Consider the following 18,203-nt stretch of genomic DNA (forward strand, 5'->3'; position numbering starts at 1 on the left):
TTTAGTATTATTATTGCCTAGACCAAGTAAAACTCATGGAAGGTACACGGAGTGGTCGGGGACGTGGGCGCGGAACTAGACAACCCACACCGGTTAGGGGTACGGGGAAAACCTCTACTGGACCCAATCTGGAACTGCAAGTAAACCCTAATGTGCAAATAGCTGCTGCTATGCAACAAATGACAAACTTACTAGCACAAGTAGTGCAACAACAAGGCCAAAACCCAAACCCAAACCCTGGAAACCATATCGAGAGCGAAGACAGAGCTCTCGAACGATTTCAAAAGTTCGCTCCGCCAAAGTTTGTTGGGGGACCCGACCCAGACGTTGCCGAAAGATGGCTTGAAAAGATGGTGGATATATTTGCAGCCCTACACTACCCTGACGAACGGCAGGTGACTTTTGCCGTGTTCCAGCTTGAGGGGGCAGCCCGTTCCTGGCGGAACGTAATTCGGCAGAAGTGGGAACGAGAACAGACACCTAGGACTTGGGTGAACTTCATCAGAGAGTTTAATGCGAAGTTTTTCCCTCCTCTAGTTCAGGAGAGGAAGGAAGACGAGTTCATTCGACTCCGCCAAGGAGCTTTAACTGTGGCGGAATATGAGAGCCAATTCACCCGCCTATCCAAATTTGCGCCCGAACTCATCATGACCGAGCAACGAAGAATACGGCGATTTGTCCAGGGCCTGAACGTAGAAATCCAGAAGGACCTCGCGGCGGCCCAAATTAACGCCTTCAGCGAAGCAGTGGAGAAGGCACAACGAGTAGAGAATGCTAGGCTCCAGGTGAAAAACTTCCAGGCGAAAAAGAGAGGATTTCCTGGAAGTAGTTCGGGGCAGGGGGATGAAAGTACCCCTCCCAAGTTTGGGCGGGGAACGGGAGGAGTAAGGATGCCGGGAGTGTCACAAGAGAGCCCGTCAAGAGGAGGCTCGGCTTCTGTAGCACGCGGACCCTGCGGGTATTGCGGAAAATTAAACCACTCGGAGGACAATTGTTGGAAGAAAGGAGGAAAATGCTTGCGCTGTGGAAGTGCCGAACATCAGATTGCGAACTGTCCAGCTCGCCTGCTTGAGCGGAAAGGGACTCTGCCACCAACCACGACCCACCCTGACCAGTCGAAGGGGGACAAGGATGGATCGAAAGTGTCCTCTCGGGTGTACTCCTTAGAACAACATCAAGTCTTTGACCCATTAGAGGACGTGGAAGGTAATAATTTGCTGAACCTGGCCAGTGAAGGGGTACAGATCTGTTAGCTAAGTATAATGCTCAATTTAATCCCGGAGTAGTCAATGATAAGGAATTTCGAGGACGAAATTCTTTTAAGGGGGAGAGAGTGTGAGAACCCGTAAATTCCTCTTAATAATTTTCCTAGGGTTTATTTCCTTTAATGGCATGTTTTCTGCATTTTCTGGCTTAGGAAAATTTTCTTGGTGGATTTTATGAGTAATTATAGTTTTTAAATGATTTTTCTAGTATTAGATAGTTTTTGAAAAATTAAGGATATATAATGGACGTGGGACCCACTAGTGCGAAAAGTTCGGAAAAATTCGGCCAAGTAGGTTGAGTTTCGGATACTGAGTGAAATTTATCGGGTGTTAAGAGATAAGTAGAGGATGAGATGTGATTGATGTGAGAGAGACTTAAAGGATAGAAATGCTTTAAATGTAGTGACAAGTGTCACTTGGTGAATGGTGGCACTTGTAGGACAACTATTCATTTTCTTGACTTTTGACCAATTGCTTAAATATCTCAAAAATCACACAAAATTCATTCTTGTCTTCAACTTCTTGGCCGGCTCTCTCTCTGGGAAAAGAAAGAAAACTTCTCCAATTTTCAAGCTTCCATCTAGTGCAAATCATCCAAACCAATTGCTTAAATTTGTTTCTACTCCATAAAATCCCTCCATTTGGTGCTAGTAAGTGATTTTGTGGAAGTGTTCAAGGAAGCTAAGGTGTCCTACAACTCTCCCTCTCTTGTGTTCTAGGTAAGTGGTGTTTGAACTTCCTCCTACACTTAATGAAGCTTGAGTTGTGCTTAGTGGAAGCTAAAGTGATGACATCTGTGATTTATTTCTTGCTTTTGGATGAAATGATGAAGTTTTCAATTTAATGGTGTATTTTCTGGTTTAATGTGATCATGATGTTGTGGTTATCTATGATGGTTGGTAATGAAGGGTAATGACTCTAGTAGGTGTACATGATTGGTAATTGCAAGCAATTTTGGGTTTGGAAGGAATTTGAGAAAGTTAGGGTTTTATATCCCCAATTCTGTCCGGTTTTGTATCTCATGGTTAGAGGCCGAATTGGCCTTGGCTTAAAACATGAAAGTTGTAGGTATTGATGTGTTTGAGGTGCCTGTAAAATTTCAGGTCATTTGGAGTAGTGTAGAGTGAGAAATGTCGAATTTACTATTGCTGTTCTGGGTTCATCAGGATGGCCGAACTGCGCCTGTAATCGGCTGTTTTGACTGGAATTGCTTTGGATTTGGTTGTTCAGGTCTTCTGATGAAATGTAGCTTGATGTCCTAGCTATCATATTCCTTTGGAATTTCTGCATTCGGACCTGTATAGACTGAGTTGGACTAATTACAGTATAGTGCAATTTGTAAACCTGCAATTAAGGTTCTGGTTTGGTATTTTGCATATTTGACCTAGTTGTGCTAGGATTTGGACTGAGTGGCCTTCTACATTGTCGTAGCCCTGTCTTTTAGCTTCGAGATGGTGGGTCTTGCACCCTCATCCGATAAGCGTAGCGCAATTTGTGCCATTACCGCATAATGAGGACAAAACTGTTTTTGTTGTTAGGGCCAAGTTAGTTACATTTCCTGATTTTCTGGTTTGCTATAATGCTTATATATGCATATGAAACCCTATTGGGGTTGTGATTGGCATGGATTTATGACTCGTTATCGAGTCTCATTGTATTTGTTTGTATGTTTTAGGACGTGGCGGGGGTTCACGACGTCCTTTTAACGACGGTGCATGAAACAACACTTACTTGATTGGTGAGGATACTACTCACTTGAATGTTACAATGTGGCTTTGCTATATGTGATTTTGATGCCTTGAAGGCTTATTTGGCTATTGGAATTGATTGAGGTGAGGGTGTACTTGACCGCCCTCACCCCTTGTGATACCGTTAATGACTGTTTACCGCTTCACTGATATACTGCACTTGCTATATGAGATATTGAATTCACTTCATGAAAAACTGATTTGGTGTCGTTTGGACGAGTATCCAACGGCCTTACTGTACTACTGAGCTCAACCCCGTTGGTAGTCAATTGAATCGAGCCGGCGGGGGCTTGGTCGTGAAAATTGACATGCCACGGGGACTGTACTGGGGAATCTTGTAGTAATGAGACTCTTGATTCCGGTAAACTCGAGTATTACCAAAAGCTACTGATTGGAGTGCGGGCCCGGTTGGGGTATGTTTGGTGGAAGGGATGGGAGTGAAGCGGGTTCTACGGTTGGTACTCATAAACGTTGACGGAGAGTCAATGAGATTGGATCAAGAATGTAAGCGTGGAAATGGGCTCTTGAGAGCCGTCCGTATCCTTTTACCGACTTGTTTTACTTCTTAATTGTGTACTTGAAATGAAAGATTATGCTTATGTGATCTTTGTTGCTTATGTGGTAGTAACTCACTGGGCTTAAGCTCATTCCATTCCATTTGTTTTCCTTACAGGAAAATGACCACTTTTGGAAAGGTTATACTTGTTGGTTGTCAAGTTGAGCTCATGTAAATGTATCTTTTGGATAGCTCTTTGAATGAAACCCTAATGTGTATTGGGTTCACTTTCTTTTGATTGGCAAACCGAACATGTATATTCGTAATGAATGGGTTTTGATATGCCGCTTTGGCATGTAAATGTTACATTTCAATGTATGTATGTTTGGTTGATATTTGGTTGAATTTCGGATCAACTCGTATTTCAAACGGCAAAAGAAAAATTTTGGCTACTCTCGGCCTAGTATCTGGATTCTGACGTGGCCGGTACTGTTCATCATCGGCTTCGATTTTCGTTTTTTTTATTTTGTGATTTTGACTTGTTTACGCGCGTGGGTATGTTCCGGAACGTATTAGATCGACGTGAACTGATCCGTAGTCCTGGCGAGAGCTGGGCAGGCAGTCCGCTAACCCCTTTGGTTCGCCTTAGGGGAAAGTGGGGCTGTTACAAGAGGTATCAGAGCCACTTCGCGTGGTCTCTGCGCGGAGTGAGACTGGGCCAAGTGGTGTTGTGGTCCTAATTTCATGAATATGTCTAAGTGCTCGTTTGAGCATAAGTTATGAACCGGGCATGTGATAAGTGTGCGAATCATTATCATGGGACTCGAGGAAGCTAGGTATGTATGTCGGGTAGGAATCTTTAATAAAGATGGTTTACTCTTGGGACCGGCCGGCTCGAGTTGTGAATTATCTTAGATGGGATTCTTGCGCCCGGATACGAAAGAATGAGGGCCTAGGTTAGAAAGGATTTGGTGAACTAGAAAGGCCATTCCTCGGTGGATCGTCTATGTTTTTACTTGACTTAACTGGCTGTATATATGTGTGTGGCTTGATCTTGCTTGGCTTGTATATATACGTTTGTGCTCATGTTTGGACTGTATAAATATGTGTTACATAAAAGTTTTGAGTGTTACTTACATGCATCGTGCTTATTTTGGTTTAGTATTATTATTGCCTAGACCAAGTAAAACTCATGGAAGGTACACGGAGTGGTCGGGGACGTGGGCGCGGAACTAGACAACCCACACCGGTTAGGGGTACGGGGAAAACCTCTACTGGACCCAATCTGGAACTGCAAGTAAACCCTAATGTGCAAATAGCTGCTGCTATGCAACAAATGACAAACTTACTAGCACAAGTAGTGCAACAACAAGGCCAAAACCCAAACCCAAACCCTGGAAACCATATCGAGAGCGAAGACAGAGCTCTCGAACGATTTCAAAAGTTCGCTCCGCCAAAGTTTGTTGGGGGACCCGACCCAGACGTTGCCGAAAGATGGCTTGAAAAGATGGTGGATATATTTGCAGCCCTACACTACCCTGACGAACGGCAGGTGACTTTTGCCGTGTTCCAGCTTGAGGGGGCAGCCCGTTCCTGGCGGAACGTAATTCGGCAGAAGTGGGAACGAGAACAGACACCTAGGACTTGGGTGAACTTCATCAGAGAGTTTAATGCGAAGTTTTTCCCTCCTCTAGTTCAGGAGAGGAAGGAAGACGAGTTCATTCGACTCCGCCAAGGAGCTTAAACTGTGGCGGAATATGAGAGCCAATTCACCCGCCTATCCAAATTTGCGCCCGAACTCATCATGACCGAGCAACGAAGAATACGGCGATTTGTCCAGGGCCTGAACGTAGAAATCCAGAAGGACCTCGCGGCAGCCCAAATTAACGCCTTCAGCGAAGCAGTGGAGAAGGCACAACGAGTAGAGAATGCTAGGCTCCAGGTGAAAAACTTCCAGGCGAAAAAGAGAGGATTTCCTGGAAGTAGTTCGGGGCAGGGGGATGAAAGTACCCCTCCCAAGTTTGGGCGGGGAACGGGAGGAGTAAGGATGCCGGGAGTGTCACAAGAGAGCCCGTCAAGAGGAGGCTCGGCTTCTGTAGCACGCGGACCCTGCGGGTATTGCGGAAAATTAAACCACTCGGAGGACAATTGTTGGAAGAAAGGAGGAAAATGCTTGCGCTGTGGAAGTGCCGAACATCAGATTGCGAACTGTCCAGCTCGCCTGCTTGAGCGGAAAGGGACTCTGCCACCAACCACGACCCACCCTGACCAGTCGAAGGGGGACAAGGATGGATCGAAAGTGTCCTCTCGGGTGTACTCCTTAGAACAACATCAAGTCTTTGACCCATTAGAGGACGTGGAAGGTAATAATTTGCTGAACCTGGCCAGTGAAGGGGTACAGATCTGTTAGCTAAGTATAATGCTCAATTTAATCCCGGAGTAGTCAATGATAAGGAATTTCGAGGACGAAATTCTTTTAAGGGGGAGAGAGTGTGAGAACCCGTAAATTCCTCTTAATAATTTTCCTAGGGTTTATTTCCTTTAATGGCATGTTTTCTGCATTTTCTGGCTTAGGAAAATTTTCTTGGTGGATTTTATGAGTAATTATAGTTTTTAAATGATTTTTCTAGTATTAGATAGTTTTTGAAAAATTAAGGATATATAATGGACGTGGGACCCACTAGTGCGAAAAGTTCGGAAAAATTCGGCCAAGTAGGTTGAGTTTCGGATACTGAGTGAAATTTATCGGGTGTTAAGAGATAAGTAGAGGATGAGATGTGATTGATGTGAGAGAGACTTAAAGGATAGAAATGCTTTAAATGTAGTGACAAGTGTCACTTGGTGAATGGTGGCACTTGTAGGACAACTATTCATTTTCTTGACTTTTGACCAATTGCTTAAATATCTCAAAAATCACACAAAATTCATTCTTGTCTTCAACTTCTTGGCCGGCTCTCTCTCTGGGAAAAGAAAGAAAACTTCTCCAATTTTCAAGCTTCCATCTAGTGCAAATCATCCAAACCAATTGCTTAAATTTGTTTCTACTCCATAAAATCCCTCCATTTGGTGCTAGTAAGTGATTTTGTGGAAGTGTTCAAGGAAGCTAAGGTGTCCTACAACTCTCCCTCTCTTGTGTTCTAGGTAAGTGGTGTTTGAACTTCCTCCTACACTTAATGAAGCTTGAGTTGTGCTTAGTGGAAGCTAAAGTGATGACATCTGTGATTTATTTCTTGCTTTTGGATGAAATGATGAAGTTTTCAATTTAATGGTGTATTTTCTGGTTTAATGTGATCATGATGTTGTGGTTATCTATGATGGTTGGTAATGAAGGGTAATGACTCTAGTAGGTGTACATGATTGGTAATTGCAAGCAATTTTGGGTTTGGAAGGAATTTGAGAAAGTTAGGGTTTTATATCCCCAATTCTGTCCGGTTTTGTATCTCATGGTTAGAGGCCGAATTGGCCTTGGCTTAAAACATGAAAGTTGTAGGTATTGATGTGTTTGAGGTGCCTGTAAAATTTCAGGTCATTTGGAGTAGTGTAGAGTGAGAAATGTCGAATTTACTATTGCTGTTCTGGGTTCATCAGGATGGCCGAACTGCGCCTGTAATCGGCTGTTTTGACTGGAATTGCTTTGGATTTGGTTGTTCAGGTCTTCTGATGAAATGTAGCTTGATGTCCTAGCTATCATATTCCTTTGGAATTTCTGCATTCGGACCTGTATAGACTGAGTTGGACTAATTACAGTATAGTGCAATTTGTAAACCTGCAATTAAGGTTCTGGTTTGGTATTTTGCATATTTGACCTAGTTGTGCTAGGATTTGGACTGAGTGGCCTTCTACATTGTCGTAGCCCTGTCTTTTAGCTTCGAGATGGTGGGTCTTGCACCCTCATCCGATAAGCGTAGCGCAATTTGTGCCATTACCGCATAATGAGGACAAAACTGTTTTTGTTGTTAGGGCCAAGTTAGTTACATTTCCTGATTTTCTGGTTTGCTATAATGCTTATATATGCATATGAAACCCTATTGGGGTTGTGATTGGCATGGCTTTATGACTCGTTATCGAGTCTCATTGTATTTGTTTGTATGTTTTAGGACGTGGCGGGGGTTCACGACGTCCTTTTAACGACGGTGCATGAAACAACACTTACTTGATTGGTGAGTATACTACTCACTTGAATGTTACAATGTGGCTTTGCTATATGTGATTTTGATGCCTTGAAGGCTTATTTGGCTATTGGAATTGATTGAGGTGAGGGTGTACTTGACCGCCCTCACCCCTTGTGATACCGTTAATGACTGTTTACCGCTTCACTGATATACTGCACTTGCTATATGAGATATTGAATTCACTTCATGAAAAACTGATTTGGTGTCGTTTGGACGAGTATCCAACGGCCTTACTGTACTACTGAGCTCAACCCCGTTGGTAGTCAATTGAATCGACTATACCAGAATTACCAAAACAGGTTTGCAAAACACAGAAAACTGTAATCGGTATATCTCAGTCCATACAAGTCCAAATGCCGAAATCCCAAAGGCATAAGTTAGCTAAGTCATCCAGCTACATTTCATCAGAAGACACCAACTCCAAAATCCAAACCAATTCCAGTCAAAATAGCCAATTACTATCGCAGTTTTCGCATTCTGTCCAAAGCAGAACAGCTACAGTAATTTCGTCATATCTCACTCCACACTAATCTAAATAACCTGAAATTTTGTAGGCACATCAAACTCACCAATACCTACAACTTTCATGTTTTGAGAAAAGTCAAATTCGGCCTCTAACCCAGTGATCTAAAACCTGACAGAATTGGGATTTTATGAACCCTAACTTTCCATTTTTCACACCAAAACCAAAATTGATTGCATTTAACTATAATTCACACTCACTAGAGTCATTTCCAACCATTACAATCCATCATACAAGCACCCAACATCAAGATCATATTAAACCAGAAAAATCATCAATAAAATGAAAAACTTCACCAAATCACTTCAAACCAAGATAAAACCAGAAATTTCAGCACTTCAAGCACTACTAAGCATAATTTAAGCTTCATAGGGTGTAAGAGGGTGTTCAAGCTTCACTTACCAAGAAACAAGAGAGAAGAGGTTGTTGAACACCTTAAACCTTCAACCAAGCTTCAATAAACAACTTACTAGCACTAGAAGGTAAGATTGTATGGAATGGAATTGGATGTAACCAATGTTTTTGGTTGATTTGCAACAAGTAGAAGCTTGAATGGTGAAGAAAGTTTCTTCCTTCCTTGCTCAAGGTGGCCGGCCAACAAGAGAAGAAAAATGGTGATTTTTGTGCATTTTTTTTTGATATATAATCCTTTGGTCAAAAAAGTCAAGAAAGTGAATAGTTCTTCTTAAAGTTCATCAAATGAGGAGGTGACACATGGCACCTCCATAAATGCATTCTTATCTTTCTTTTCTCTCTCACATCAATCAAATCTCACTCTCTACTTATCTCGTAACATCCGATAACTTTTCCACAGTATCCGAAACTTAACCGTATTGGCCGAATTTTCCCGAACTTTTCGCACTCGTGGGTCCCACGTCCAATATAGATTCTTAATTTTCTAAAAATTCACCAATGCTAGAAAAATCATCTTAAAACTATAACTGCTCATAAAATCCACTAAGAAAATATTTCTAAGCCAGAAAATGCAGAAAACATGCAATTAAGGGGAAATAAACCCTAGGAAAATAATTAGGGTTTTACGGGTTCTCACAAATCGAGCCGGCGGGGGCTTGGTCGTGAAAATTGACATGCCACGGGGACTGTACTGGGGAATCTTGTAGTAATGAGACTCTTGATTCCGGTAAACTCGAGTATTACCAAAAGCTACTGATTGGAGTGCGGGCCCGGTTGGGGTATGTTTGGTGGAAGGGATGGGAGTGAAGTGGGTTCTACGGTTGGTACTCATAAACGTTGACGGAGAGTCAATGAGATTGGATCAAGAATGTAAGCGTGGAAATGGGCTCTTGAGAGCCGTCCGTATCCTTTTACCGACTTGTTTTACTTCTTAATTGTGTACTTGAAATGAAAGATTATGCTTATGTGATCTTTGTTGCTTATGTGGTAGTAACTCACTGGGCTTAAGCTCATTCCATTCCATTTGTTTTCCTTACAGGAAAATGACCACTTTTGGAAAGGTTATACTTGTTGGTTGTCAAGTTGAGCTCATGTAAATGTATCTTTTGGATAGCTCTTTGAATGAAACCCTAATGTGTATTGGGTTCACTTTCTTTTGATTGGCAAATCGAACATGTATATCCGTAATGAATGGGTTTTGATATGCCGCTTTGGCATGTAAATGTTACATTTCAATGTATGTATGTTTGGTTGATATTTGGTTGAATTTCGGATCAACTCGTATTTCAAACGGCAAAAGAAAAATTTTGGCTACTCTCGGCCTAGTATCTGGATTCTGACGTGGCCGGTACTGTTCATCATCGGCTTCGATTTTCGTTTTTTTTATTTTGTGATTTTGACTTGTTTACGCGCGTGGGTATGTTCCGGAACGTATTAGATCGACGTGAACTGATCCGTAGTCCTGGCGAGAGCTGGGCAGGCAGTCCGCTAACCCTTTTGGTTCGCCTTAGGGGAAAGTGGGGCTGTTACAAGAGGTATCAGAGCCACTTCGCGTGGTCTCTGCGCGGAGTGAGACTGGGCCAAGTGGTGTTGTGGTCCTAATTTCATGAATATGTCTAAGTGCTCGTTTGAGCATAAGTTATGAACCGGGCATGTGATAAGTGTGCGAATCATTATCATGGGACTCGAGGAAGCTAGGTATGTATGTCGGGTAGAAATCTTTAATAAAGATGGTTTACTCTTGGGACCGGCCGGCTCGAGTTGTGAATTATCTTAGATGGGATTCTTGCGCCCGGATACGAAAGAATGAGGGCCTAGGTTAGAAAGGATTTGGTGAACTAGAAAGGCCATTCCTCGGTGGATCGTCTATGTTTTTACTTGACTTAACTGGCTGTATATATGTGTGTGGCTTGATCTTGCTTGGCTTGTATATATACGTTTGTGCTCATGTTTGGACTGTATAAATATGTGTTGCATAAAAGTTTTGAGTGTTACTTACATGCATCGTGCTTATTTTGGTTTAGTATTATTATTGCCTAGACCAAGTAAAACTCATGGAAGGTACACGGAGTGGTCGGGGACGTGGGCGCGGAACTAGACAACCCACACCGGTTAGGGGTACGGGGGAAACCTCTACTGGACCCAATCTGGAACTGCAAGTAAACCCTAATGTGCAAATAGCTGCTGCTATGCAACAAATGACAAACTTACTAGCACAAGTAGTGCAACAACAAGGCCAAAACCCAAACCCAAACCCTGGAAACCCTGGTAACCATATCGAGAGCGAAGACAGAGCTCTCGAACGATTTCAAAAGTTCGCTCCGCCAAAGTTTGTTGGGGGACCCGACCCAGACGTTGCCGAAAGATGGCTTGAAAAGATGGTGGATATATTTGCAGCCCTACACTACCCTGACGAACGGCAGGTGACTTTTGCCGTGTTCCAGCTTGAGGGGGCAGCCCGTTCCTGGCGGAACGTAATTCGGCAGAAGTGGGAACGAGAACAGACACCTAGGACTTGGGTGAACTTCATCAGAGAGTTTAATGCGAAGTTTTTCCCTCCTCTAGTTCAGGAGAGGAAGGAAGACGAGTTCATTCGACTTCGCCAAGGAGCTTAAACTGTGGCGGAATATGAGAGCCAATTCACCCGCCTATCCAAATTTGCGCCCGAACTCATCATGACCGAGCAACGAAGAATACGGCGATTTGTCCAGGGCCTGAACGTAGAAATCCAGAAGGACCTCGCGGCAGCCCAAATTAACGCCTTCAGCGAAGCAGTGGAGAAGGCACAACGAGTAGAGAATGCTAGGCTCCAGGTGAAAAACTTCCAGGCGAAAAAGAGAGGATTTTCTGGAAGTAGTTCGGGGCAGGGGGATGAAAGTACCCCTCCCAAGTTTGGGCGGGGAACGGGAGGAGTAAGGATGCCGGGAGTGTCACAAGAGAGCCCGTCAAGAGGAGGCTCGGCTTCTGTAGCACGCGGACCCTGCGGGTATTGCGGAAAATTAAACCACTCGGAGGACAATTGTTGGAAGAAAGGAGGAAAATGCTTGCGCTGTGGAAGTGCCGAACATCAGATTGCGAACTGTCCAGCTCGCCTGCTTGAGCGGAAAGGGACTCTGCCACCAACCACGACCCACCCTGACCAGTCGAAGGGGGACAAGGATGGATCGAAAGTGTCCTCTCGGGTGTACTCCTTAGAACAACATCAAGTCTTTGACCCATTAGAGGACGTGGAAGGTAATAATTTGCTGAACCTGGCCAGTGAAGGGGTACAGATCTGTTAGCTAAGTATAATGCTCAATTTAATCCCGGAGTAGTCAATGATAAGGAATTTCGAGGACGAAATTCTTTTAAGGGGGAGAGAGTGTGAGAACCCGTAAATTCCTCTTAATAATTTTCCTAGGGTTTATTTCCTTTAATGGCATGTTTTCTGCATTTTCTGGCTTAGGAAAATTTTCTTGGTGGATTTTATGAGTAATTATAGTTTTTAAATGATTTTTCTAGTATTAGATAGTTTTTGAAAAATTAAGGATATATAATGGACGTGGGACCCACTAGTGCGAAAAGTTCGGAAAAATTCGGCCAAGTAGGTTGAGTTTCGGATACTGAGTGAAATTTATCGGGTGTTAAGAGATAAGTAGAGGATGAGATGTGATTGATGTGAGAGAGACTTAAAGGATAGAAATGCTTTAAATGTAGTGACAAGTGTCACTTGGTGAATGGTGGCACTTGTAGGACAACTATTCATTTTCTTGACTTTTGACCAATTGCTTAAATATCTCAAAAATCACACAAAATTCATTCTTGTCTTCAACTTCTTGGCCGGCTCTCTCTCTGGGAAAAGAAAGAAAACTTCTCCAATTTTCAAGCTTCCATCTAGTGCAAATCATCCAAACCAATTGCTTAAATTTGTTTCTACTCCATAAAATCCCTCCATTTGGTGCTAGTAAGTGATTTTGTGGAAGTGTTCAAGGAAGCTAAGGTGTCCTACAACTCTCCCTCTCTTGTGTTCTAGGTAAGTGGTGTTTGAACTTCCTCCTACACTTAATGAAGCTTGAGTTGTGCTTAGTGGAAGCTAAAGTGATGACATCTGTGATTTATTTCTTGCTTTTGGATGAAATGATGAAGTTTTCAATTTAATGGTGTATTTTCTGGTTTAATGTGATCATGATGTTGTGGTTATCTATGATGGTTGGTAATGAAGGGTAATGACTCTAGTAGGTGTACATGATTGGTAATTGCAAGCAATTTTGGGTTTGGAAGGAATTTGAGAAAGTTAGGGTTTTATATCCCCAATTCTGTCCGGTTTTGTATCTCATGGTTAGAGGCCGAATTGGCCTTGGATTAAAACATGAAAGTTGTAGGTATTGATGTGTTTGAGGTGCCTGTAAAATTTCAGGTCATTTGGAGTAGTGTAGAGTGAGAAATGTCGAATTTACTATTGCTGTTCTGGGTTCATCAGGATGGCCGAACTGCGCCTGTAATCGGCTGTTTTGACTGGAATTGCTTTGGATTTGGTTGTTGAGGTCTTCTGATGAAATGTAGCTTGATGTCCTAGCTATCATATGCCTTTGGAATTTCTGCATTCGGACCTGTATAGACTGAGTTGGACTAATTACAGTATAGTGCAATTTGTAAACCTGCAATTAAGGTTCTGGTTTGGTATTTTGCATATTTGACCTAGTTGTGCTAGGATTTGGACTGAGTGGCCTTCTACATTGTCGTAGCCCTGTCTTTTAGCTTCGAGATGGTGGGTCTTGCACCCTCATCCGATAAGCGTAGCGCAATTTGTGCCATTACCGCATAATGAGGACAAAACTGTTTTTGTTGTTAGGGCCAAGTTAGTTACATTTCCTGATTTTCTGGTTTGCTATAATGCTTATATATGCATATGAAACCCTATTGGGGTTGTGATTGGCATGGCTTTATGACTCGTTATCGAGTCTCATTGTATTTGTTTGTATGTTTTAGGACGTGGCGGGGGTTCACGACGTCCTTTTAACGACGGTGCATGAAACAACACTTACTTGATTGGTGAGTATACTACTCACTTGAATGTTACAATGTGGCTTTGCTATATGTGATTTTGATGCCTTGAAGGCTTATTTGGCTATTGGAATTGATTGAGGTGAGGGTGTACTTGACCGCCCTCACCCCTTGTGATACCGTTAATGACTGTTTACCGCTTCACTGATATACTGCACTTGCTATATGAGATATTGAATTCACTTCATGAAAAACTGATTTGGTGTCGTTTGGACGAGTATCCAACGGCCTTACTGTACTACTGAGCTCAACCCCGTTGGTAGTCAATTGAATCGTGTGACAGCCCCACCTTCCCCTAAGGCGAACCAAAGAGGTTAGCGGACTGCCTGCCCAGCTCTCGCCAGGACTAACGGTGCAGTATAGAGCGATCTTTCACGTTCCGGAACTTATAACGCGCGCAAATAAGGCAAAAGGGCAAAATAACCCAAAATAAAAGAAACAAAATCCGGAGTCGGCCATGAATTGTAACCGACTCGTCCGAACCCAACCAAACATCGAATTACATAAACCACATAACATTTAGCCTTTACAAACCAAAAATGACATTTAAAGTGATACAAAAGTCGCTACACATATGGTTTGCCAAAACAAAAGTGAAAACGGCCCTAATGATACATTTAGGGTCCCATTTTATATACAATACAAAAGAGTCATTCATCTAGTTCATTCGGCAACCATTTATCAAAAATTCATTCCAAAAGAGTCATATTCCTGTAAGGAAAACAAAAGGAACGGGGTGAGCTAATTGCCCAGTGAGAATACAACTCAAGCAACCAAGTTCATGGATACATCACGCTTAACAGTCCAATTTACCAAAATAAATAAAGCCACACATTAATAATGAGGATAAAAGGATACGGGTGGCTCTCAAGAGCCCTTTTCCGCGTTTGAATTCTTGATCAGGTCTCATTGACTCTCCGTCAATGTCTGAAAGGTAACCAACCGTAGACTCCTCTTAACTTCCATTCCCTTCCTCCTAACATTCCTCAACCGGGCCCGAAATTCAAACACTTGCATTGTGGTATTACTCGAGTAAACCGGAATCAAGAGTCTCTCATACTACAAGATTCCCTATGATGTTGCCCCAAGGCACATTAATTGGCACGACCAAGCCCTCGCCGGCTCGATTCAATCAATAACCAATGGGGTTGAGCTCATGGATAATATTTGAAGTCATGTATTTCATTTCATATAACATTTCATATAACTTTCCAATAACATGCGGAACAATATGTGAAAGTGATAAAGTACACTCTCACCTGGATCAATCAACATTCAACATCTCAAGTACAAAGATCAAAGCCATGTAATAGCACATAAGTGAGTAGTACACTCACCAAGCTAGCACAATGCGGTTTCAAACACTTTAGTCAAAAGAACGTTGTGCACCACCGTCACGCCCTAAAATCACGCAACAAATGCAATGAGACTCGATAACGAGTCATATAGCAATGCTAAACACAACCCCAATAGGGTTTCATATGCATAAATGAGCATAATAGCAAACCAGAAATTAGAAAATGGCCTTAGTCTTGGCCCCAAATAGAAAACTGTTTTGCCCTTATTATGCGGTAATGGTGTAAAATTCTCTACGGTTATCGGATGGGGGTGTAAGACCCACCGTTTCGAAGCTATGAAACAGGGCTACAACAATGTAGAAGGTCACTCAATCCAGTTCCTAGCTTAACTAGGTCGAAAATGCCAAATACTATACCAGAATTACCAAAACAGGTTTGCAAAACACAGAAAACTGTAATCGGTATATCTCAGTCCATACAAGTCCAAATGCCGAAATCCCAAAGGCATAAGTTAGCTAAGTCATCCAGCTACATTTCATCAGAAGACACCAACTCCAAAATCCAAACCAATTCCAGTCAAAATAGCCAATTACTATCGCAGTTTTCGCATTCTGTCCAAAGCAGAACAGCTACAGTAATTTCGTCATATCTCACTCCACACTAATCTAAATAACCTGAAATTCTGTAGGCACATCAAACTCACAAATACCTACAACTTTCATGTTTTGAGAAAAGTCAAATTCGGCCTCTAACCCAGTGATCTAAAACCTGACAGAATTGGGATTTTATGAACCCTAACTTTCCATTTTTCACACCAAAACCAAAATTGATTGCATTTAACTATAATTCACACTCACTAGAGTCATTTCCAACCATTACAATCCATCATACAAGCACCCAACATCAAGATCATATTAAACCAGAAAAATCATCAATAAAATGAAAAACTTCACCAAATCACTTCAAACCAAGATAAAACCAGAAATTTCAGCACTTCAAGCACTACTAAGCATAATTTAAGCTTCATAGGGTGTAAGAGGGTGTTCAAGCTTCACTTACCAAGAAACAAGAGAGAAGAGGTTGTTGAACACCTTAAACCTTCAACCAAGCTTCAATAAACAACTTACTAGCACTAGAAGGTAAGATTGTATGGAATGGAATTGGATGTAACCAATGTTTTTGGTTGATTTGCAACAAGTAGAAGCTTGAATGGTGAAGAAAGTTTCTTCCTTCCTTGCTCAAGGTGGCCGGCCAACAAGAGAAGAAAAATGGTGATTTTTGTGCATTTTTTTTTGATATATAATCCTTTGGTCAAAAAAGTCAAGAAAGTGAATAGTTCTTCTTAAAGTTCATCAAATGAGGAGGTGACACATGGCACCTCCATAAATGCATTCTTATCTTTCTTTTCTCTCTCACATCAATCAAATCTCACTCTCTACTTATCTCGTAACATCCGATAACTTTTCCACAGTATCCGAAACTTAACCGTATTGGCCGAATTTTCCCGAACTTTTCGCACTCGTGGGTCCCACGTCCAATATAGATTCTTAATTTTCTAAAAATTCACCAATGCTAGAAAAATCATCTTAAAACTATAACTGCTCATAAAATCCACTAAGAAAATATTTCTAAGCCAGAAAATGCAGAAAACATGCAATTAAGGGGAAATAAACCCTAGGAAAATAATTAGGGTTTTACGGGTTCTCACAAATCGAGCCGGCGGGGGCTTGGTCGTGAAAATTGACATGCCACGGGGACTGTACTGGGGAATCTTGTAGTAATGAGACTCTTGATTCCGGTAAACTCGAGTATTACCAAAAGCTACTGATTGGAGTGCGGGCCCGGTTGGGGTATGTTTGGTGGAAGGGATGGGAGTGAAGTGGGTTCTACGGTTGGTACTCATAAACGTTGACGGAGAGTCAATGAGATTGGATCAAGAATGTAAGCGTGGAAATGGGCTCTTGAGAGCCGTCCGTATCCTTTTACCGACTTGTTTTACTTCTTAATTGTGTACTTGAAATGAAAGATTATGCTTATGTGATCTTTGTTGCTTATGTGGTAGTAACTCACTGGGCTTAAGCTCATTCCATTCCATTTGTTTTCCTTACAGGAAAATGACCACTTTTGGAAAGGTTATACTTGTTGGTTGTCAAGTTGAGCTCATGTAAATGTATCTTTTGGATAGCTCTTTGAATGAAACCCTAATGTGTATTGGGTTCACTTTCTTTTGATTGGCAAATCGAACATGTATATCCGTAATGAATGGGTTTTGATATGCCGCTTTGGCATGTAAATGTTACATTTCAATGTATGTATGTTTGGTTGATATTTGGTTGAATTTCGGATCAACTCGTATTTCAAACGGCAAAAGAAAAATTTTGGCTACTCTCGGCCTAGTATCTGGATTCTGACGTGGCCGGTACTGTTCATCATCGGCTTCGATTTTCGTTTTTTTTATTTTGTGATTTTGACTTGTTTACGCGCGTGGGTATGTTCCGGAACGTATTAGATCGACGTGAACTGATCCGTAGTCCTGGCGAGAGCTGGGCAGGCAGTCCGCTAACCCTTTTGGTTCGCCTTAGGGGAAAGTGGGGCTGTTACAAGAGGTATCAGAGCCACTTCGCGTGGTCTCTGCGCGGAGTGAGACTGGGCCAAGTGGTGTTGTGGTCCTAATTTCATGAATATGTCTAAGTGCTCGTTTGAGCATAAGTTATGAACCGGGCATGTGATAAGTGTGCGAATCATTATCATGGGACTCGAGGAAGCTAGGTATGTATGTCGGGTAGAAATCTTTAATAAAGATGGTTTACTCTTGGGACCGGCCGGCTCGAGTTGTGAATTATCTTAGATGGGATTCTTGCGCCCGGATACGAAAGAATGAGGGCCTAGGTTAGAAAGGATTTGGTGAACTAGAAAGGCCATTCCTCGGTGGATCGTCTATGTTTTTACTTGACTTAACTGGCTGTATATATGTGTGTGGCTTGATCTTGCTTGGCTTGTATATATACGTTTGTGCTCATGTTTGGACTGTATAAATATGTGTTGCATAAAAGTTTTGAGTGTTACTTACATGCATCGTGCTTATTTTGGTTTAGTATTATTATTGCCTAGACCAAGTAAAACTCATGGAAGGTACACGGAGTGGTCGGGGACGTGGGCGCGGAACTAGACAACCCACACCGGTTAGGGGTACGGGGGAAACCTCTACTGGACCCAATCTGGAACTGCAAGTAAACCCTAATGT

This window comes from Coffea arabica, chromosome 11e (genome assembly GCF_036785885.1).
Source record: "Coffea arabica cultivar ET-39 chromosome 11e, Coffea Arabica ET-39 HiFi, whole genome shotgun sequence".
NCBI lineage: Eukaryota > Viridiplantae > Streptophyta > Magnoliopsida > Gentianales > Rubiaceae > Coffea > Coffea arabica.